The 25,354-nt window shown below is 32.9% G+C and overlaps 1 protein-coding gene and 1 long non-coding RNA gene across 2 annotated transcripts in view; both read right to left on the reverse strand.

Moving 5' to 3' along the window:
- LOC127735194 (collagen alpha-6(VI) chain-like) overlaps nucleotides 1-25,354 on the reverse strand; it is a 53,474-nt gene that overhangs the window by 8,831 nt on the left and 19,289 nt on the right. The gene's annotated exons all lie outside the window — the stretch shown is intronic.
- LOC127735215 (uncharacterized) lies at nucleotides 1,026-16,929 on the reverse strand. The gene is made up of 6 exons (XR_007998195.1): nucleotides 16,237-16,929; nucleotides 12,487-12,589; nucleotides 7,518-7,675; nucleotides 3,146-3,257; nucleotides 2,577-2,690; nucleotides 1,026-1,133 (listed from the first exon to the last, which is right to left on the reverse strand). It is a non-coding gene; the product is annotated as an uncharacterized LOC127735215 (long non-coding RNA).

Here is a 25,354-nt window from a genome sequence, read left to right on the forward strand (position 1 = left end):
GTAACGCACTTTTGAAACGTTCACATTTAAACGGCCACTATCTCAGAGATCCTATTTATGATGCGTTATTCATTTGAATTCTTTAAATGCCTGGATACAATATTGTGTTCCTGTCGGGAATCTCGAAGCTTTTTTAAGGAGGAAAACGATACAAAGAAGACAATAAAACAAAAGTCGAATGATAAAAGATAACTCTATGGCCAAAGGACCGGTAGTGCACTCAGCTACCAATTTTGGCACCCATCGTGTTGTTCATTCCAAGTAAAATTCAGTTGATAAGCCGCCCTCGTTTATGTCACAATCGATGGTTCATTGTTCTATTCCTTTCAATGATTTGGTGTTGATAACTGATCTTTGGAAGTCACTGCTACTTTTATTCACATCTTGTCTACATGATTTCGTTATTTCAATTCCTCTGTAAATGATGGTATTTTGCCACTAGATATGTTTATATGTCTCCCTATTTTATTTGTGTTTAATGGTCACCGTCGTATCGATGTACACATGCAGCCCAGTTAATCATATCTACCTGTCTGACAACTTGAGTCAGTATAACCTGGGACACAAGAACAGCTATATTTGTTCGGGTGATCAGTACACGTTCCGCTGTTTTGACATGGAAAAGAAGCGCATTCATTTATATCTGAAAAATGTTTCATTGTGATAATAATCCACAAATACATCATAAGAAAAAAAAACTTTCATTATGATTACAATCGATTTTAGCATACACACCCACAAAGAAGCCTTATGAATGATGTAACTTTTATACTTGGTAAATAGGTAACACTTCAAAGGGTGCGTCATCTTATGTTTATGCTGATAAGGTTTTCAAGAGAGAAAACTATTTCAAACCCACCTTTTATTTAGGCATGATACTATTTGCATATTAGAAATATAATTAAAAGGATATGTGGGGTTACATATATATTGAATATAATTGTAAAAGCAAATATATGTGTTTCACAATTTTAAAATAGACTATAATAATTTATTACAGCACAAGAATGACCAAATACCTGTTTGACAGATCTTTCCTGTATAACCTGGAGGACAGGAACAACTGTAGTCATTAAACTTGTCTGTACATACACCGCCATTTTGACACGGGTTAGATGCACATTCATTTTTTTCTGTGATTAATTGAAAGTGAAAAATATTACTCTTATGAATATCCATGCCAATAATAGTTATGTTGTCTTTCAACAGTTTTGGTTTGAGTGTTCCTACTAAAAGTAAATCCGATCACGTGGTTCGGACGTACCTAATTTATAATATGTTTTCTTTTAATTATCTTATCAATCAATTAAAGGAGCGTCTCTTTATTCGTTGTTATGAATTTAAATGATAAAAATTAAAAAAGAATAAACGAAATGTTTTCATTCGTTATAATTTTTTTTTAAAGGTTTACTATAAAGGAATACTTGTTATTTAAGCAACAAGAACTAATAATATACACATATAGTTGTTATCTTCTATGTCATTTTGGTCTCTGGTAGAGAGTTGTCTCATTTTGGCAATCATAAAAAATCTTCTTAATTTGTTATTTTTACAATCAGATATAGTTATAACATCGTTGATTCTAACAGTCAGGTTATTAGATGTTTCGATCCGATGAACGGTTTGCTAATTTTTTATTTTAATATCATAACTTTTCAAAAGAAAAAAAATCAATAAACAGAAACAAAATATTTTTGCATCAACCCAGTTCTTTTTGTATATATAAAATGTTTAGTCTATATGATTGTGTCTTACAATGTCAAACAATAAACTAAAAAAAGGTGTCAAAGGTTGCAGACCAAATTTGTCAAAGAGTATATGGCCTTGTATTACCAACAATGTTTACCTTATCGTGTTTAATTTCACGTCTATTTTTAAAAGAGGCGAAAAATGTCAAAGGGATATTTAAACACACCTATCGAAAACAAATTGAAAATGCCATGGCAGAAAACGGGAAACAATTAAAAGACAAACAACAATATACGATACATAACTTGGATTACTATGGACTGAGAAACACTAACCTCTTCGAAACCGGACTTGGCCTCAGGTGCTTGTAAGGGTTAGCAGATCCTGCTCCACATGTGATACCCGTCGTATTATTCCCTTGAAATATGTTGATTAATTATAGAAAGTGATATCACGCAATAGTGGATTAGTAATTGACTCATCGGCATCACCAAATCGTAAAACATCGGTCATGTAGATTTTCTAACCCTGAAACGTGACCGAATGTTACATTTTGAAATTGAAACACGTTTTTCATGACAAAGGATAGACAAGACTGTTACCGATATAAACAAGCACAAAGAACAGCACTTATAACAAAAGCAAGAGCACGAACCCCTTGAAAACAAAACTTGGGTGATCTCAGGTGCTCCGGAAGAAAAGGGAGAAGGAGGAAGGGATTCTGTAGTGGTCATGTTCATACATGTAGGTGGAGATGGTCATTTAACAAAGGTAATAGGACAATGAGGCACTATGAAAAGCACATGTGAACTTTTACGTATCAATAATTAAAACAAGAATGCTTGAACTACTTTTAAAGTGTGTTGATTCTTACAAATAAAACATACCTGTCTTACAATAATCCGCTGGATCCCAGCCTTGTACACATTGACAAGTGAAGCTGGTACTTGTATCATGACATGTGGCTCCGTTATAGCAAGGGAAAGAGAGGCACCGATTATCTCAAAACAGAACAAAGAAAATTATTCATGTTCACGCTTCCAAAAGCAATTCAATACCAAATTATGGAACTCTGACATATTTTTGCTTGTTTTCTGGTATGGTGTACTGCTAGTGATTTGTAGAAGTACATACTTATAAATTTGGGTAATTTTAAAAAAGATGTTAATGAAGTAATATTTATATATTTATAGTACAAATTGATTTATTGAACAATATTACACGTCGCATTTGCATGAAACAGCCAAATCGGCACAAGAGCCCTTAAACCAATATAATGGTTTACTGGTTTACTTTTACAAATTGTGACTTAGATGGAGAGTTGTCTCATTGGAACTCATACCACATCTTCTTATATCTATTTGTTTTAATCAAAATCGGACAAAAAGCCAATCACTTCTTAATGTGAAGTACACAATAATCAAATAAGAAAATCTTTCAGACTGGCAATAATTACCTGAGCAGCCTAATGTGTAATGTGCTGGACAGGGTGTAGATAGGTAACATGCTTGTGTAGAGGTGCATGTATTATCCTCACAATAATACTCCCGTGATTGTTCATTGTGCTCCTGAAATCAATCAATTTGTTTTGTTTAACATGTATCTAAAATAGCTTATTCCTTATTCTCAAATGTTACGTTGATAAAAGCGTGTATTGGTTGATTATTTAATTGAAAAAGAAAAAGTAAACATAATCCTACGAGGAAGGTATCATTGATTTGCAAGAAGCAGTGACACAAGTCTTAATCTGATTTTTTCATTGATACTACAACATTTAATTTTTACTTTTTTTATTGAATTCAAAAACGAAATATTGCCACGTGAAGAGCATTGATGAATATAGACTTTGTTTCACAATATAGACTAGTGTGAGCTTCGATCATGTACAACGATACGGTCAAACAAATCATAGTTTAAATTTATGTATGCAGACTTCCTGTTATTTATCACTGTAAAAGAGAGGCGAAAGATACCAAAGGTTTACTAGTATTCAATATCATAAGTCGAAAACAAACTGACAATGAATGCCATGACAAAAAACGAAAAACGACGAAAAGACATACAACAGTACACAAGACAAAACATAAAAAAGGAAAGACTTCAAAAAGCACATTATAGACTATGAAGTTATAACTTAAAACTAGAGGTTCTTAAGAGCATTTGTCAGTCACGTAGGTCTATATGAATCTTAATCAAGAGACACTCTCTAACATTGACACTAGATGTTTAAACCAGGTGATAAATCTAATTTGGTAGGTCATATTCGATGAAAAGAGACAAAATTGTGGTAACGACAATTGAAACATATTTGTCGTCATCTGTGAAACAGTATTCCAAAACAGTGGAGATTATTACCAACATCAAAAACAGCAGCGGTTTGACCAGATCTGTTTTTGAAATTACCAGGAAATAAAATCTGATTTATATTGATATTGATTAGTTGAAAAGAAAAATACAATTACGAAAGAAGAAACACATATCTATGATTTGATTTCTTAATTGACAACATATTTGTTACGTTTGGAGGACGTGTTTTTCAACAAACCATCGGGATTCCCATGGGAACGAAATGTGCTCCTCTTCTTGTCGACTTGTTCCTTTATTAATATGAGGCTGACTTTATACAGAAGCTTCTTAGGAAGAATGAAAACAAGCTAGCATTATCCTTTAAATTAATGTTCCGCTATATAGATGATGTCCTCTCACTAAATAATTCATAGTTTGTTGACTATGTTGAACTTATCCCATCAAAGTTGAAATGAAGGATACAACAGATACAGATAAGTCTGCCTTATATCTTGACTTACATCTACAAATTGACAATGATGGTCGGTTGAGAACAAAATTTTACGACAAAGGAAATGATTTTAGCTTCCAAATTGTGAACATTCTATCTTTTATGTAGTCGGAGTTCAGTATTTTTGTGATTTTACTTTTTAGCAACATTTCAATGTCGTAACCACAATCACGTCCTCCATTATTCAATGTGACCTAATGAATTAGACTTTTAACCGGATCTGTACTTACATGAGCAAACATGTTCCTATTGTCCTAACCACAACCCCATCCTTTTTTCCTTGCATGTTACATACTGACTTACGCTTATCACCAAAATTGTACTAACACGAGTAAAACAACAGGTGCCACATGTGGAGCAGGATCTGCTTACCATTCATGAGCACCTGAGACCACCCTCGGTTTGTAGTAGGGTTCGTGTTGTTTGGTCTTTGGTTTTTAGGTTGTGTTTTGTACAAAATGTATATGGTTGTTTGTCTATTGATCATTTTTCGTTTTTTGCCATGACATTTTCAGTTATTTTTTCAACTAATGAGCTTAAATATCTCTTTGGTATTTTTCGCCTCTCTTTTGCTTATCACTGTTATTGGAAAAATGGAGTTATCGTGAATGAGACAGCAATATTACGACGTAAAAACCAAAACACAATAGATAGATGTCTATACAATTAGTAAGCTCTTAATCGCCTGCCTTAAAGGTTACTATGGACAATTTTCCATCAGTATCAAACGAATATTTTCACGTTATAGAAATTAACCATAACAAAGGTTGTTAGAGAGAAAAAAAGCTAGCTTCTTCCTTTAATTTAAGTTATTGTTAAATATGATGTCCGCCCACTAAATACTGTGGTGACTATCATGCTGGCATCTATGCCATCAAGCTTGGAAAAGAGGGTACTTCAGATATTGTTAAGTCTACCTTATATCTTGACTTACATCTAGAAATTGACAATTTTCATGTAGCAACATTCCATCAGCGCCTGCATATGGAATATATATATATTTTCCAGTTGATACACTATTCCAGCTTGCGTTTTCTGTCACGATTTTCTACACTGAAGGTTTCGGTTTCGAGGAAACTATTGAACCAAGGCTTCCAAGTTGTAGTCATTCCTTCGAACTTTTTACGGACGCCATCACGAGTTGGTTGACCGATATGTGACACAGATCATTACGGATATGTTCCAATTGTCGTAACCACAGTACCATCTTTCTTTTAAGATTGTGACATTCTCGAGTGAGATTTACCCTTATTTATTCATACCATCAGCAACATTACTAGTGCCACTGGTTATGTAAAATCTGTTTACCCTTCCGGAGCACCTGCGATCATCCCTAGTTTTAGATGGGGTTCAGACTGCTCAGTCTTTAGTTATATATTTATATAGTGTTTTGTTGACTAGTTTCTAATGTTGTTGTATTTCATATTTTGCCATGACGCCGTTAGTTTCTCTTCGACCTTTGAGTTTTTAATGATCCTTTAGGATCTTACGCATCTTCGTTATAGTTTTTTAGACTTGGGAACATGAAAGTTAAAAAAAATGTTTTAAATCTCAGCCCTATACCATTTAGCTTCTATCAGTGGAGTTGTCATGGAATAAAATTTCTTTATACTCTAGTGTTCTAAATGGAAAACAAATATTATGGAATGATATTTCCACTGGAAGAAACTTGCTATGTGTAGGAACTGTTTTGTTAAACATATGTACTTCTTTCTTATATGTTCTTTCCTACTAGTCCAGAATTCTTTACGTTAGGAAGAACAGATATGTTTACAAGCGTATATAAGTAAAAGAATGTACCATAAAACAGTACTGGGTTAAATTCTAGAACAGTTGAATAAGTAACAATTAAAACAATCACGAAAAATCCAACAAGCACAAGGAAAACCATAATAAGAAATAACTTACAAAAGAATGTTCACAGTAACTAAAACACGACAAGAAAACAAACACCGATTACAGTATTTTTTCTTAAATAATCATAGAAACAGGGGCGGTATATATTTATTGATTGACTGTTGCAAGCTTATCGTCTAATGGCAAAAATATCATTTACATTTTTACAGGATGAGAACAAATTTAACTATAAAATAAGTAGATTCTTCGATATGGGATGACCAGGATGAAGGGAGATAAAATGTTGATTCCTAAGTGTTGTAAGTATAAAATCTCGGAAAGATCCTCATTCCGACACATACTCAGTACTCAATTTACAAATCCTTCACAGTCAAACTAACACGCCTTTATCATTATTTTTGCTTGAGATTTGAATATTTTAGGAAGCCTTATTGTTATATTCAAGACAATTTTTTAGTGTACCTGCTATTGAAAATGGACAAATAAAATAAAGATATGTTGAATAACAAAATTAAACTTTACGAGTTGTTATTCATAGACAATCCCATTGACACAACCTCCCCCGTTCCTTTCAATTCAGTTAAATTAGAAAATGTGAAACGATCAATTAATTGATAACTAATTTTCATATCGCATCAACGAGAAACTAAAGAATCTTTTACTTTTTTATTTCCAAACTTTTATAATGAACCGAAATGCAATATTATCTTATGTATTGACAATATTAAATATCAATAAATATCAAAAAACGATATTTTAATTTCATAATGAACATGCCTGCATGTTTCATTCCCTCACACCACTGATAATATAAAAGATTTATTTAAAATGATTCATGAATCTTTATCATATTGTTAACTGATTTGATCTTCAAATTTGATAAGATTATTCCTTCATTCTTTTTTCAAAGACTCCCCCCCCCCCCTAAAAAAATCTTTCCAAAGTGACTTTAAAGAAATGTCATGTCCAGTGGTCACAACAATATAACCTCGTGTTGTAAAATCTTATTATTGTCTGGATGAAACATTATTATGACATTACGTCATCGGTGATAACCTGCTCCGCCTTTCTGCTGTATAATCAAGACATCTATTTTTCAAATAAACTTATTTCTATATGATCTTAGTCAAGTGAGTTAACATTTCTTTCTTTAAATGGTTAATTCATTTTTTACCATACAACTGTCTTTGTTGTTTTCACAATAAAGCTCGTCTGTATTGCATCTAGGATCACTTCTTCTGTTTCTTGTTGGAGATGTAAGGAATGAACGGGCTTCATGTCGTTGTATTTTCCACGGAGCTTCTACTTCTGCATTGTGTGCGTTAGATAATTCTACAAGGTAATATATAAACAATGTACATATATTGTTTATATCATGTATCCTAAAATTAAACCGTAAATTCTTTACTCCGTACGTTTAGTTTTTTCTTTTTTGGTCGCAACCGTTGTCTTTGATTTTTATAGAAACCGACATGACAAAATTAAAACGCATATCAGGAAGAGGAACCTTAAATAAACAGTGAAGTAAACAGTAATTTTAATATTACTTTTTGCCCAACATAGAAGCAAAGGTAAAAGTAGACTTTATTTGTACATGTACAAATAAGGCGAAAATTTAAGTATACCTATTCATTGTAAAAAAGTTGGATGAATGCACGATAAATATATATTGGTCCATAAATAGAAAATTGTTCAGGACAGCGGGTTGAGGATATTACTGTTTCTTGTACTGTGACTAATCATGAATATTCACAGATAATATTTGTAAGAATTCAAAATTTTATTGCAAAAAAATGGTTTAAAAATAAAAAATGTTTATTCTACTAGACATATTATAACCAATGCATTCTGATATAAAAAAAAATCGTGTTTGAATTATTTTTTAAATGTAAATCATTTGACATTATTCTTCTCAAGAAAAAGAAAGAAAACAATACAAGGAAATAAAATAACAAAAAATGTATAAGATGTTTTAAAGTAGAATAAATTATGGAATACATGTGTAATTGATGAATTGAAGTAACTGTATCTTTCAAACAAACTTACCTAATAAAGTAAAGATAAATGCGAATTGTAAAATGTACATAGTACAGATGAGGAAAAGAAGGAATATTCTTCTTCACACCAATACTTTCAAGCGGATTATATTTTACGTTCCGTAAGCCGAAAATACTCAGTAATTCAAATGTTCAATCTTATAGGCTTTTGAAAGTTCAAATAAATATTTCTCTAGGTACTCAAATATACCAAATAAAACGATAAAATAAACTTTAATGAGTTTTGTACACTTCTGTACGGTAGATACAATTTACAATTCTAAACTTGATTCACCCAATCAAAAATAATTTATGATACTATTGGAGTGTTTTTCGTTTTTTGTGTAGTTGTATAGATCAGTTTCTTTAAATGATTTGTCAGATGAGATTTGTTTAAACATCGGTAATAATTTTTATACACATACATGTTATTTGTAATACATAGTGAAAAAAAAAGAAAATGCTAAAAATCATAAATTCCTACACGAGAAAGGAAAACTCGACTGATAATTAACAAAGCACAAAAACAAATACTTTATTTGCTTTTTTGGTTTGAACAGCTCTTCAACGTTTGTCTTAAGTTTTTGATTTACAAATATGTTGGCCTCGAGCATCACTGAAGGAACACTAATAGTCGAAATGTGCATCTGGTGCAGTAACGCAGTAAAGTTGGTACCGTTTATGTTATCAATAACTTGAAATAGAAAAACGAAAGATACCAAAGGGACATTCAAACTCATAAGTCGAAAATAAACTGACAACGCAATTACAAAAATAGAAAAATACCAAAAAGACAATTAATTGTACACAATTCCTTGAATAAAGAGCTCAAATCGATTAATAACATTACCGGTACCAATTTTACTGCACCAGAAGCACATATCAACAATTGTCTCCTTAAATATTTCAAAATCCAGAACATAAAACAAACGTTGAAGAGCTGATAAAACCCAAAAGGAACAAAAGTATATTCAAACGTGTACATAGAATCAGAGTAAGTAAACTTTCCATGGGCAATCCTTATTTGTAATTGTGTCGTTTTTCTTATGTGTTATTGACGTTGAACCCACATCCTCCTGTATTTTATATAAATCCGAACGGAAGTTTTGATATACTGCTTAAATAAGCCGAATTTTAAAATGAAGATTTGTTATGACACTTTCATAATTCAACGGTAACTTTAAATGTTAAAGAAAAGAACCCCGAGTTTCAATGTACTGTTAAAATTTGGCCTCGTGCTTCTCCGAAGAAACACTTATTGTCGAAATGCGCATTCAGTGCATTTACATTTTAATGATAGAGAGGGGTAATCAATCTAATACCTCATATCTCACTTACATTTTTTTTTCTTTGGTTGATATTTTTCTTTTCAGTATGCTTATATTGGCAACTTTGATTAACTTTTAGTTATAGTTGTATACGGAAACCACCGAAGAAAATTACGTATCCTATTTAACCTTATTTTTATATCTAGATATAGTAAGAACGTTTTTTGCACATCTTTTTAGGAATTTGGTTTCAGTGCTCTACAACGTCGTTATGAACATGGCCATCAAACTATTTTGTTTAGTGCCATGGTTGAGTCTGGTCACTACAAAACGTTTCTGGAGTAGTAAATATATAATCAATGTATCTGTGATAAGTTTTGCAACTATTGAGACGATACCACATGTGTAAACGTTTCGTCTCATAAAAATAATCTGTATTTACCAAAGTCATAACAACTATAGGCATACAACATATAAAACTACACATAGATATAAAAAGATGTGGTATGAGTGTCAATGAGACAACTCACCATCCAAGTCACAATTTATAAAAGTAAACCATTATAGGTCAAAGTACGGTCTTCAACACGGAGCCTTGGCTCACACCGCACAGCAAGCTATAAAGGGCCCCAAAAATTACTAGTGTAAAACCATTCAAACTACTGAACATCAGATTCCGGACTTAGGACAGGTGCAAACAATTGCAGAGGGTTTAAACGTTTTAATGGTACCAAACCTTCACCCTTATCTGAAACAATAGTGTAACATCACAACATAGAAAGACACACTATCAAATATCAATTGAAATGGCTTAACTCAATCAAAAGACATATTAATACAAGTGAACATACACTGAACGAGTAAATTTGATCTATGATACAATATAAATACAAAATCAATAAAATAAGGGATGAATAATTAAAGTAACAGTATTATACCGCTGTGAAATGTTAAACAATTTCAGAAAAACAACAATAACCTTAAACAAAAATATAGTATACATAGAATAGCAGAAGGTAGTGTAAAACATATCACAACATGTGAGATTTTAATATTTGTTAACGAAATATAAATTTACCCAAATTACATAGCTTTCTAAGATTATTTGAACTCATTTATTGTATATATTTATACATAGAAGGATTTCTCAAATGATAAGGTTTGATAAAATCAGATCTTAGAACTTGATAAGTGGGACATTTTAAAACAAAATATATTTCATCCTCAATGTCATCCTTACAAAAACGTCTCAAAGGGTAGTTGTCAGCACTTCATTACTGATATGGAATATCATTGGTGCTTTCTTTCCTGTAATTTAATGTTTATAAAAGTTTAAGTTATGAAAAACAAGAAGATTTTTCTACCCCGAGGCCTAAGTCAGCTTTTGCACAGCCCATTAGACTTTTAGCGTTAAATGTTTTGTATTTTGTATCTTCGTAAATCATGAAATGGTTTACAATATGGAGTATATGCACAACAGATGACCACAAATGTTTTACTTTTCATAGCCAGAATTCAGACCACTTTTTTTTAACCATGACATCGACGAATAGGTTATATGACGGGTACCACTAGTGGAGTGAGAATTATCTGAGTTCACACCCGTTTTTTATGGGAGTTATTGTTTCTTAATCTTTGGTGTTCTGTGTCGTGTTTTGAGGATCTATATTTGTCTTTTCGTCGTCTTTCATTTTTGTCATGGTGTTAATTGTTAATTCAACTCATGATTTTTTAATCCCCCTTGATATCTTCTACCTCTTTTGAAATGTGAATATGATACGAATTTAATCTTGTATTTCACATATAAATAGCATGAAGGTTACAAAAAAAATTTCAAGAGTTCTAAGCTCACAGAAAATATGTGTATATAATTCTTTAAAGCTAGAAATGATTTCAAAATTTAGTTTTAAAATTTAATCGTTAAACCACCCCTCCAAAAAAAGGAAGTTTTACTTTCTATATCAGATTTACCTATCGTCATTGAAAATTTACTAGTACTACTCAACACGGATGCAATAAAACAAGATGTTAGTTTAATACATTTAATGATAAAATGAGGAGTTATTGGCTGCTATTAAGATCACAAAGGTATAAAAAAATTGAAAACAACACGATTAATAATTTCATGCGTCCGAAGCGCTTTTCTGGATTTTTCTTCATCAGGAACGCTCAAAGCCAAACACTTGAAATCCGAGGATGTATAAGTACCGAAACCGTTGAAGAGCTATATGACAAAAATACCTAAAATAAATAGCAAAATTCATCTAAAGTCAACTTTGCCTGAGGGAGTTGAAACCTTAGTATCTTAATAATTTAAAAATTTAAAAACGGACAAATTTAGAAAAGTTTGTTAAATCATGTCAGTACCGAAGTACTGACTACTGAGCTGATGATACCCTCGGGGACTGATAGTCCACCAGCAGAGGTATCGACCCAGTGATGTAAAAAATTGAAAACAACACGTTTAATAATATAAAAGAAGTATATCGTATATATTTCTCTAATTTACCACTTTCTTCTGGTACGTCAAATGTATAGTTGAATGCTTATACAATTTCAAATGTATGAAAAGCATAAAATGTGGGATAGTTGTTAATGCAAAACAATTTAAAGTAAACCAAAATGAATGTAGCTCCCTGTATGTTTTCTAATGATATTTTTTTCCGTTAGGTTCTTGTTTATATCCAGAAGAGCAATGACCTGAAACCCTTTTACCAGAAAACAGGGTCTACACTCCAGCGAAAAAAATCCCGAACCCGGAGGTAGGCATCAGATCTTAATGTGCAATCGACACTCCAACTGCAACATAAATAATACGTATACCCATCACATTTATTACCGTAATCTCCTTAAAAGCATTATTCCTGTCTTTTAATAGGCTATCATGCATTTGACAATGTTGCTGGTTGTTCCCCGGGGTCCCACAAAAAAGTTGTTGTCATCTGAAACAAAAATACAAAAAAAGTTTGATTATATACATCACAGAGAAATAAACATTGATATCTCTATATTTATTTCACCAAGTCTTTCAAAAATGTAGGGCCAATATCTCATTAATGTATTTCACGCCAGGTCCATTTATAATGAAAAAAAATTTCCAACACGACGTATGTCACCTGAGGAGTAGGATTTGCTAACCATTCCGGAGCACCTGAGATCACCTACAATTTTTGATGGGGTTTCTGTTACCCAGTCTTTAGTTTTCTATGTAGTGTTTTGTATATTGTTGTTTGTTTTTAATCGTTTTACGCTTTTTAGCCATTGCTTTGTCAGTTTGTCATATCGACTAATGAGTTTGATCCTTATCCCTTTGATATCTATCGTCTCTCTTTTTTAAGGGCAAACGATACAGTTACAGGGGAGGTAATGACGTTGCTAACGTTAAATGTTATTTTTCACGACGTCAAACTGTGATATATCGGGGAAAATGCATTTTCAACTTATTTTTTATCATTCAGACAGATTTAACTTGAAAACGAGTTCATGGACCCCTCTTTTTAAAAATGACATTTGGCTTGATTATGTATGAAGATTATTTATGACAATTTTTATGAACAAATCACCGATGACTTTTAATTTGGTAAACATACAGCAAAAAAATGCTCTTCTTTGACTAAATTCATAAAATGTGATAAAAAGTAATAATTTCCAAAGTATAGTTTCACAAATTCAAAGCATACTTATATAGAGAAGATATTCCAGATCTTCAAAAAATAAAGTTAGGTATGTCTTTCTGAAGGATAGAAATGTCCAAGAAACCGAAATTTCCAGTATTTTCCATTAAATGTCTAAAATTGCGACCCTATTTATATCTAAAAATAGCACATGAAGGTTTATTTTTTATTAAATATCTGAATTGACTAGGTGAAAGAAGCTTGTATTCAAACTTTAGTCAAAAATTCACCGTGGGGTCCAAACTGTATCGTATGCCCTTAATTTCACGGTATGAAGGTTCCTTGTATGTATTTAGAAGTTCTAACAACATTATGGTGTATGTCTGAGCATGTATCAAAATTTTAGATGCCTGAATATTGTTAAAAAAAAACGCAATTTTGTTAGAATTTGGCAAATTGTAATTACATATAAAAAATAGATAAGAACATTTTTAACCAAAACCAAAATTCTGTTGGAAATAAAGATATAATTTATCTATCAAATACAAATAAATCATGTTGTTCACGGGTGTTCTTTCATGTGATTATTATAAACGCATGTAAATCAATTGCATCAAAGCCGTCTTCAACAACAATGCATAACACTAAAAAACTATTCGACTTCGACTTGATGGCTATGTGTAAAAATGTTATTAAATCTTCAATGAGTATTATTAAGATTATTGAAAATTTAAATTACAGAAGGTTTTAACAACTTTCAATCTTTCAACGTGAGTGAAATAAATTTGCGAAATCTTTTTTTTCACCTCATGAATGGACTATTTCAGACGACATCGTCTTTTAATTGCAAATTTTCAATATATCATGTTTCTGTTTTATTTAAGGTTGCTTTTAAGCTCACCTGGTCATTATGGCCAGGTTAGCTTTTCTCATCACTTGGCGTCCGTCGTCCGTCGTTGTCGTCGTCCGTTAACTTTTACAAAAATCTTCTCCTCTGAAACTATAAGGCCAAAGTTAACCAAACTTGGCCACAATCATCATTGGGGTATCTTGTTTAAAAAATGTGTCCGATGATCCCGCCCGCCGACCAAAATGGCCGACATGGTTAAAAATAGAACATAGGGGTAAAATGCAGTTTATGGCTTATATCTCAAAAACTAAAGCATTTAGAGCAAATCAGACAAATTGGTAAAAATGTTCATCAAGTGAAGTTCTAACTGTCCTAATATTTTCAGACGAACCAGACAACCCATTATTGGGTTGCTGCCCCTGAATTGGTAATTTTAAGGAAATTTTGCAGTTTTGGGAATTATCTTGAATATTATTATAGATAGATATAAACTGTAAACAGCAATAATGTCCAGCAAAGTAAGATCTACAAATAAGTTAACATGACCAAAATTGTCAATTGACCCCTTAAGGAGTTATTGCCCTTTATAGTAATTTTTTAACAATTTTTCGTAAATTTTTGTAATCTTTTACAAAAATCTTCTTCTCTGAAACTACTGGGCCAAATAGAATCAAACTTGGCCACAATCATTATTAGGGTATTTAGTTTAAGAAAATGTGTCCGGTGATCCAGCTTGCCAATAAAGATGGCCGACATGGCAAAAAATAGAACATATGGGGTAAAATGCAAGTTTTGTCTATTATTCTGATAACCGTTATAAAAAGAAGAAATCTGAAAAGGATAAAATTGTTCAAAATGTTGAGCTCTACCAATTATCCATATACGTCAAAACTGTTAGACGATTTCCTGTAGGAGTTATTGCCCTTAAATGACAAATTTTACCACTTTTTTCGATTTTTGTCTATTATCTTGAAAACTATAATAGATAGAGAGAAACTTTAAATTGCAATAATAATCAGAAGGACAAGTTCTACAAATAAGTTATATGGTTGAAATCGTCAGTTGACTCCTTATTAGAGTTATTGCCCTTTGATGCCGATTTATACATTTTTTTTTGCGTTTTTGTCTTATATCTTAAAACTTATAATAGATCGAAAGAAACTTAAATATACAAAAATTATCAGCAAGACAAGATCTACAATTTAGACAAATGGCGGAAATTGTCCGACGACTCCTTATTGGAATTATTAGCCTTTAATTACGATTTCTACCATTATTTTTTTTTGCGTTTTGCCTTATATGATAAAAATAATAATAGATAAATAGAAACTTAAATAATGAAAAATACAACCAAGACAAGACCTACTAACAAGTCACATTTTGCTGATATAATTAGTAGACTGTTACTCTTTAAAGGAGTTTTTTACCCTCTTTTGTGTTTGGAGCAAAAGCTAAATAAGATCATGAAGATAGAGAGAAACTAAACAGACTTCAATGATCAGCAATATAAGATACAAAAAAAACCCAGAGATTTTTGTCATTAATTCTATTCTCGTCTACAATGTTGGAGAGTATCCTTTATTGAATATGCATATAGACCAAGGTGAGTGACACAGGCTCTTGAGAGCCTCTATTTTATTAATGTTTAAACACCATTTTTAACAAATATTTTAAGCTTTGCGAAAAGGTAAGCATTTTAAGTGATATATCGATGCTATTTACCGAGCTTGCTGTAAAACGGTGGTTGTATAGTTTGTATCTTCTTCTCCTTTGAAAGTATCAGAAGTACATGTCCCGTTTCTCATTCAGCAAGTTAAAACATAGAGAGAAAGGTCGCTTTTGTGGGTGAAATATCGTTTTACCTTTCAAGGAGAACAAACAAACAAACAGACAAGCAACTACAGTATACATAATACGTCTGCGGTTGACAGGCGTATAAAACCTGACAATTTCAGAACCAATCGAAACATTCAAAACAACTTGACAACTGAAAAATCATATTCATAGCCGATGTTCTTGTAGTGATAAATCAGTGAATTTATTGTTATTAGTAGTCATTTTAACTTCCAATTCACTCTTTGTATATAATCAAGAATTAATTTTTTTCAGGGAAAAACATACTTACCATGAAACACTTGTCTAACAAATTCATCTCCTTTACCAAAGTGAATCTCGCATGATCATCTATGTTTCTGTTCACACGATCCGTACAACTTCCAGCATTTTCACAAGGGTTTGATTTACATTCATGTATATAATTAAAAAAAAAGCTTTTCAGAGAAATGAAATAACATAAAACAACATAAAACAACAATCATAACCATATCAGTTATATACACAAATTTAAAACAAAATATTTAGAAAACAAGTTAAAGATCAAGCTTCAATTTTAATGATAATAGACAACCAAATAACATTATTAGCATTATAAATTTGAAAATATCGGCCACTTAAGACCAACTGAAGAATGTGATATTGATTTTTTTTTATAATAATTTACATTTAATAAAACATGCATTTTTAACGTATTTGATATTCAATGCTATATAGTTTACTAACAGGAATATTGCCTGGAAAACATATATTGGACATGCATTCTATCTTACAGTACGGGACTAGAAAGCAGAAGCATCAAGTAGAAAGGCAAATTAAATATGAAAAGTAAAACTATATAAACATATAAAGCAATGTACATTTAGATATATCTGAAAACAATACAAAATATAATATATTTGATTATGTATTTCAATGTGATTCCTTTTTTAAATCCAACAAATATTTAGACATGAAACTATATACATATAAAAAAACAATTATGTTCATGTAAATATTATAAATAAGTGCATAATCAATGCTCATTATTTTCAAATTTATCTCAACATACCTTGACAATTATTTCCTGTATACCCTGGAGGACAGGAACAGTTGTATGCATTGAACAAGTCTGAACAAACACCGCCATTTTGACACGGGTTAGATGCACATTCATTCTTATCTGTGATTAATTAAAAGTGAAAAATTGTATTAATGATAAAATTAATGCTAAGAATGGGGATGTTTGTAATGATGTTAAAACTCTGCTCAGTTAAGCAAAAACTTAATCAAGTCCAAAAGTGTGTGTGTAAAAAGTCGACTTTGATCAATTAAGATAGGACAAATCGAGGTAAAAACAAAAACTGAGGTACGCATGAACTCCAAAAAGTGAGTCTAGGTGCGTCGACAAACTAATTCACTAAATGAAAACACACCTTTATAAATTGTATTATCCAAAGCGCTTCTCTGGCTATACCTTAACCAGACACGCTCAAACCAAACATTTGCAAGTCAGGGTGTATAAATACACATAATGCTTTGAGCTATATCACCAAATGGACCTTGTCCTTTAAGAAATATTTTGCCTGTAAGGAATTAAATACTTGTGACGTCAGGAAACTGCTCTATTACAGTTGCTAACATCCATTTTATATGAACTTTGCTGGATATTATTCTCATTGGCAATGACATTAAATCTCGTTTTTATATATGGTATACTGTTATAACCTCAACAACGAAATTAGTTAACATACAACATTGAAATTATATGTCCATAATTTGATTAATATTCATTAATGCTTTTTTTCTTAATAGTGAACTGTTTTGTTTACCTACCAATTTTAAATTACTGTTGTTATCTTGCATTGTAAATCAATGCAATAAAGAAAGATCTCAAAGGATGCAGTTAAAGTTTGATCTAAAGTGTGTAAAGTTCCGGAAGATAATATGCTGTGTAGGTCAAAGATTTTTTCCTGTGCATTTATTAGATTGTTGTAAAGAGATTCACTTTGTTCGTATTGATATTTGATTTATATTTTATCAATTATTAACAGATGTAAAGCAGTTTCAGATATTTATCATTAAAATTGTATGTGAAAAACTACCTGTAACTCTATCAGTTTATTTTTCTGAATATACAATCCTATAGCATAATCAATCGCTGGATTCAAGGCTCTACACAGTGCCTCATAGAGTTTTTGTATGTGAAGACAATATTCCACAGTTATTCCCCGGATACCAGAACGCAACGCAACGTAACGTTACATTATATTTCGCAGGAGTCAGTATCGAAGAAAAAGCATGGTGAGTGATTTTAATAATAACATCAGAACTGTAGCACAATCAGTAGCTGTGTCCCGGCATAGATAACAAGGCCTCAGTGAATTATTTGTACCTTAAAAAACCTACCCATGGCAAAGAGAGTCATTGGATCCTAGCCTGGAACGCGACATCTCGATGAGAAATTCGTTTATAGAAACACCTACCTGCAGCACAGTTAGTCACTGGATCCCAGCCTGGTACACATTGACATTCGTAGCTAGTGTTTGTATCTTGACATGTTGCTCCATTATGACAAGGAAAAGAGAGACATTGGTCGTCTAATGATATAAGGAATAAACGTATTAATAACAAATACACGAAGAAAAGGATATATGTCAAGGAGACAGCAATACAACGATGCGAATAACCAAAAGATATTTCGATCTCACCGAGCCGTCTTCATCAAAGTTCTTATAAAAAATGACAGGAACTAAAAGTATCCGGGTTTAAATTAGGGCAACAGTTGTTTACTGATGATAAAATATATCCATCAAGAAAGAGACGAGAACGATACCAAAATGATATTCAAACTAATAAGGCAAAGTCAATCTGACAACACCACGGCAAAAACCGATAAACGACGAAAAGACAAACAACAGTCTACAAAATACAACATAGAAAACTAAAGACTGATCATGAACCCCACTTAAAGCCGGTGTTGATATCAGGTGCTACGGACAGATGAGAAGATCCTGCTTCACATGTTGCACCCGCCGTTTGGATCATGTAAGTACACATTCTGCGATGTCACATGAGAAGATACAAATTAAGGTAACAATTAAGGAGCGAGACCGGATACGTCAACAGGGTAAGCGTCTCCTGCTATGTATTCATCATCGCAAGCCATGTTAATCTACACTGGCAAAATGTCACAATCGGGAATAGGACAACACCGATAAAGTTTCAGATCAGACGACTCTTCTGTTATCTAAAGATCTTAGACTGCGGAAACATGTCGCTACTGAGTTTAGACACAGAAACATTGTCAACGAATTCATGATGGTTACCGTAAAAGTAATGTAGTGTCAAGTTCAGTCGTTCTTTGTCATAACTCAATTTTTGTGGAAAAAGATCACTCCCTCGTTAATATAATCCGTTTATTGTAAACATACACGAGCATAACGTTTAAATTGAGATATGTAAACGTCATACGATAGGTTAGAGGGTATGTTACTGAAAAATTGGAAATTTATAATTGGAAAGTGAACCTCATCACATTTGTCGTAGATTCTAGTGTCAATTGCGAGGAAAAGATCAATATATTAAACAGACCTCGTTGATTCGGTAGTATCCTTAATTCAAAGTTATCTGGGATATATGAAAATGTAAACACTCAGTAAAATGAGGGTTATTGAGTGACAAGACATCAACAATATATTTGAAAATGGAATTAAAGCACCTTTCAAAATGCTTTTTTCTTCTTTTTGTCTTTGAGAATTTTTTGTATGCATTCTGCTTAAAATGATTACAAAAACAAGTCAATTAGCAAAGGTGCACAATTAGTATACATTGGAACACCGACTGTCTGTTGGAATATCAATTCAACAAACTCAACAAATATGTTCATCTTTGTTGATGTGTTGTTGCAAAGATTTTTGAAGACCTAAAACGAGGAATTTGTATATACGAGTCCTATATTTGTAGAAATGCCCTGTAAAATGAAACGATGCAGTCGATCTTTCAATTGAGCAACAGTAATTACCTGAACAGGATAATGCGTAATGTGCTGGACAAGGTGTAGAAAGGTAACAAGCTTGTGTTGCAGTACATGTATGACCCAGGCCACAATAATGCTCCCGTGATTGTTCGTTGTGCATCTGAAATTAAATTAGTTTTCCATTGCGTCTCAGAAATCGTTCTATTTGTATATTTTTTGAAGATCACAACATGATAAAGAGAATGAATAAGGAAAAGACAGAACTATTATTAAAATGACAGAAATCTGCGAGTCTAAAACCAATGTTCAACCACTACTACAATTCGTTCAGTCTTTAATTTAATTTATTTTGAAGGGAAATAATGGCGAATATGGTTAAATGGACATATTGTAGGAAATCATTTAGCCAGGAGCTTCCTTCACATCAAAGTTTAAACCTATCCGTTAGACTTTGTGTACTATATGATTGATTGATTGATTGATTGATGTTTAACGCCACTTCCAACACTATTGTTCTATTTCGTGGCGGTCAGTTTTTATTGGTGGAGGAAGCCGGAGTGCCCGGCGAGAACCACCGACCTCCGGTAGGAAAACTGACAATCCTAGTCAATTAAGATTAGAGTCGAGTGCACCTGCCCCGTGCAGAATTCAAACTCACAACCTCAGTGTTGACTGGCTAGTGATACATCAGTTCGACTACTTAGACAACTAGGCCACCGAGACCCACGTGTCTTATATGACGATGATAAGTTTTTCTAAAACATGTTCAGTATGAATGGCAACTACATAGTGTCCAGCAATGTAACGATAGTTTTCTTGCAAAACAGAAACACATTTAACCGTTCTTTTATATTCAAAAGTAGGTAAAATCTTTATTATCCAAATCTTAAGCTTAATCCTTGGAATTTTGAAATTTACAAAAGACAAATACTGTTAAATAAGATGACAAGACAATTCACGAATAAATATTTTGGATATATGTCATTGAATATTATAAGGGTCAATATTAGTTTACCGATGTCCAAATCTAATAAATACATTTAGAAGATACAAATCAACGTAAGAAACAAACACTGAGGGAATGCCATGTATTCGAAAAGGAGCAAGACCGAGTGCCTCGACAAGGTTAGCGTCTCCCAATATGCATGCATGCCCCGCCATGCAAATCAACAATAAAAAATAGACAAAATCGGAAAGTTAACAGATTAAGCGACTATTCTGGTGTATCAAAGACAACGAACATATTTTGTTGGTGAGTTGAGATACAGACACGTCGTATTGGCCACCCAACAAGTGATGGTAAACGAAAATTGTGTAGTGTTGACATCTGTCGTTCTTTCTTTTAACTCTGTTGAAGCAGCTTTTGTGTCAGGAAGTTCGTATTTTGTGAACAATAACCAACTAATAAACAAGCATGTATCCAAGACAAAATACATTCCTATTTTCTAATTGATTTCAACGAAAGTTGATAAGTGCAAAACTTTTGTTTTTCATATTGAAGACTATCCGATGGGTAAGGAATACACAAAACAGTCGGTTAGAAAAAAATGTTTATTATTTGTACAGTTCCTCAACAAAAGTTATTCCTTCTGTCGCCTTTTGTGAGAAATGTCGAAGTGGTTCAAACGACAATAGCGTCAGTTTTCTTTAAAATGATCCATTCACGAAATTAAAGCTCTATCAAGGTCGTATCAAAACAATGTCGGACCGAAAGATCGAAATAATTGTATTTCACTTACATAATAATTTATTAGTCTTCCACTATTGTTATTTCTGTTTTAATATATATTTATTTCATTGTTAAATTAAGTCTTTACCCTACAGCTGTCTTTGTTTGCTTCACAATAATACTCGTCTATATTGCAGGTTGGGTCACTTCTTTTGTATCTAGCTTTTGCTGCAAGGAACGAGTGTGCTTCACGCCGTTTAATTTTCCATGGAGCTTGTATTTTGGCATAATGTGCGTTAGATAATTCTACAAGGTAATCATGCTAAGTGTTATATTAAGAGGGACGTTTTTAGCATAATTATTAATAATCAAATGATTTTGGCATACATATGCTAAAATTATTAATAATTCCAAGTTATATATGTGCGAGTCTAAAAAAAAATTAATTTTTAACACACTCTGGGGTCTTATGAAAGTAATTTTCATCGGATTCATTTTTGATTAAATAAATATACATGAAATTAAAAAAAAAGTATTTTTGTATAGTAGAATTATATATGGAATAAATACTGTGTAATATAAAATCTGTTATTCTATTTCATTTTATTTTTTCATAGCAGAATAGAATGATTGTTGATAAACTTGTGTTATAGTAGTCGTATTTTAAAACTTTACTTACCTATCAAAATGGAAACAACTGTGAAATGTGAAGTGTACATTTCGTAGCTGAAAAAAAAGCCGAAATCTTCTCTTTCAAATCAATGGAACTGAAAAGGATAATATTTTCGTTATCTTGGATTAGCATGAAATAGGAGTAGTTGAATATAAAGGAAACATTTTTAACTAAATCAAACAAACACTCTTGATGTAATTCAAATTTGTGTCCGTTATCCGAGTTGACTTACTTGATAGAATATACCCTTGGCATCTATTAAACAATGTAAAGCGCCTCAATTATTGAAAAAAAAAAAAAATTCTGCTTTCTTTCCCTGAGGATGAACAGCATGGTTTCATTTTTGCAGATTTAGTACTATCAGCTTTCTTTCATTATCATTCTGTAAGACAGTTACGGTTTTTCATTTATTTAGCGAACAAATATCTGTTGAAAAGATTCTAAAAATTAGAAATTATTACAAATTGTATCAATGTATTAAAAGAGAGGTGAAAGATACCTAATGGATATTCAAACTCATAAGTCGAAAATAAACTGATAACACCGTGGCTAAAAAAGAAAAAGACAAACAGACAAACAACAGTACACAAAACACAACAAAGAAAACTAAAGACTGAGCAAAACGAACCCCAAAAACTTGGATGATCTCAAGTGCCCAGGAAGGGTTAAAAGATCCTGCACCACATGTGGCACCCGACGTGTTGCTCATGTTAGTACAAATCCGGTAATAAGTCTTATTCGGTAGGTCACATACGGGGGAAAGGGAACTTCATTGTAGTTATGACAATTAGAACATATCCGTTATCATATGTGAAACGGATATTCCATTACGGTCAACAAACTCGTGATGGTGTCCGTAAAATTTACGAAGGCATGATTTCAACTTAACCACTTAGAACGCCTGGTTTAATATCTTCCTTGTGAGTAGCAACCCTCTATCAAGGATATCATGATAGGAAATACAATCCCTGGAATATCGTATCAACTGGGAGATATATACTCCGTATGCAGGCGCTATCTAGTGTATATTTCCCCATAAATTAAAAAAGCCTACCTGTTTTGCTTTGATTGATACTCTTCTTTTCAATATTTTTCAAATTATAGTCCACATTCACAAGATTGTGGACATTCTTCTAAGGTCACTCTTTATCAAAACTTACTATTTTTAATTGGATAAAATAATACAACACTTCCTTGTTGCTCGCGTTTTATGCATGAATGGTTTTAAAACCCATAAGTAAAATTTTAATACCCGTTGAATATCTCCTCAAAACGGACCACCTTTAAACGTATTTGGAATTCCTTTAAAATTTTCTTTACAAAAATAAGATAAAGAATGGAAATGGAATAAACTAGATTACGTGTAAATGTACTAACATAAATGATAACAATTGTAATGCAATGGGTGTACATTTTAAATATTAAAGGGGCACTAGTAGTCAAATTCATGTTCACCGATTTGACTCAAATTCTCATATTTGATTAATAACAATGTAAAACATTTATCCAATTTATTAAAAGTCTGAAATAAACAATTTACAGAGCATGGGCTCGATAATATGTAGCTACGTTTCGTGTGTATTTTAGTCTAGACGCCATCTAATTATCTATCGAGTTGACCTCCGAAAACCACCGATGGCCATATAAGGTATATAAACACATATATAGATATTCTTGTGTATGATGTACCAATGACAACGGTAGCGGGAATGAAAGAATATCAAACCGTTACTTACGTTGATGGCTTGGAGTACCACGCAGTTTTAGCAGTGTGGGCCTATACAGTTTAGGAAGCAAGTTACAGCTACCACTCAAGTCAATCACTGAGGAATTCAAGGTTACCAAGGTTAGACAACATCTGATGTTAAAAAACAGCAGGGATGAGAAAGTACGGTCAGCAAAAGTAGAAATAAGAACTGGAAGGAAGTGGTCGACAAAGAAGACAATAGAAGATGCTGAGTTACGATTAAAACACAGTGAGATATATAGTTGGCAGAGTTGCAGTTGGAAGACAGGGGCTGTATGCTACACCTACAGCAAAATGGAGAACAGCAACAGTGGAGGAAAAAAGACACCTGGTACAGAAAGAGGTACGATCAATGGAAGAAGAAAGTAGTGAGTATGAAGAAACAAGGAAGCTGGTTAAACTGGGAAGGAGCAAGGCAGCAGAAGTTAGGATGGAATGAGATCTGGAAGATGGAGCCATATAGGTTGCAATTCAAGCTGAAGTCAGTATATGATGTATTGCCAAGCCCAACAAATCTAGCAACATGGGGATTGATAGATGACCCAAAGTATGTTCTTTGCAGTAAGCCAGCAAACTTGGAGCATATATTATCTTCATGCTCGAGTGATTTGAAAGACGGGAGGTATACATGGCGACACGACAAGGTATTAGGGACACTAGCAGACACCCTAGGGAGAGAAACATCAGGAAGCCAAGAAAAAACAAGGAAGGCATTACTTTTGTCAATTTTGTTAAGGAAGGAGAGAAAGGACAGAAGAAGAGTGTGGAAGGAAGTGGTTTACTGGGAACAGCAACTGATTGGCAAATGTTGGTTGATCTGAAGCAGAAGTTACAATTCCCGCCACAGCTTGCAGTTACAAACCAGAGACCTGACATCGTCCTTTGGTTAGCCTCAACAAAACAGGCAATCCTGCTGGAACTAACCGTGCCATGGGAAGAAAGAATAGATGATGCCAACGAAAGAAAGAGATTGAAGTATCAAGACCTACTTGCAGAATGTAGATATAATGGATGGAGGGTTTGGTTATTTCCAGTGGAAGTGGGAAGCAGAGGGTTTGTTGGACAGTCTATGTGCAGGGCATTAAGAGCACTTGGTATTGTTGGAGGGGAAAGAAGTAAGCTGATTGGTAACTTGTGCAAAGAGGCAGAGACATCATCAATGTGGTTGTGGAGGAAAAGGTCTGAGCAGTGGAAGCAGTAAAGTGTAGAGGCAGGGATGGATAGCCATGTGGTTACGGGCTGGGACTTGATCACCCCAGTCGGCGCACCTCTGGAGGTTGTAGTGGACAGCGTCGAAACAGCCGAGGAAGGAGGATTCACCTGAAGACGGAACCACGCATCTTTCCAACAGGACGGATTAAGG

The sequence above is a fragment of the Mytilus californianus genome, unplaced genomic scaffold (assembly GCF_021869535.1).
Source record: "Mytilus californianus isolate M0D057914Y unplaced genomic scaffold, xbMytCali1.0.p SCAF_3, whole genome shotgun sequence".
NCBI lineage: Eukaryota > Metazoa > Mollusca > Bivalvia > Mytilida > Mytilidae > Mytilus > Mytilus californianus.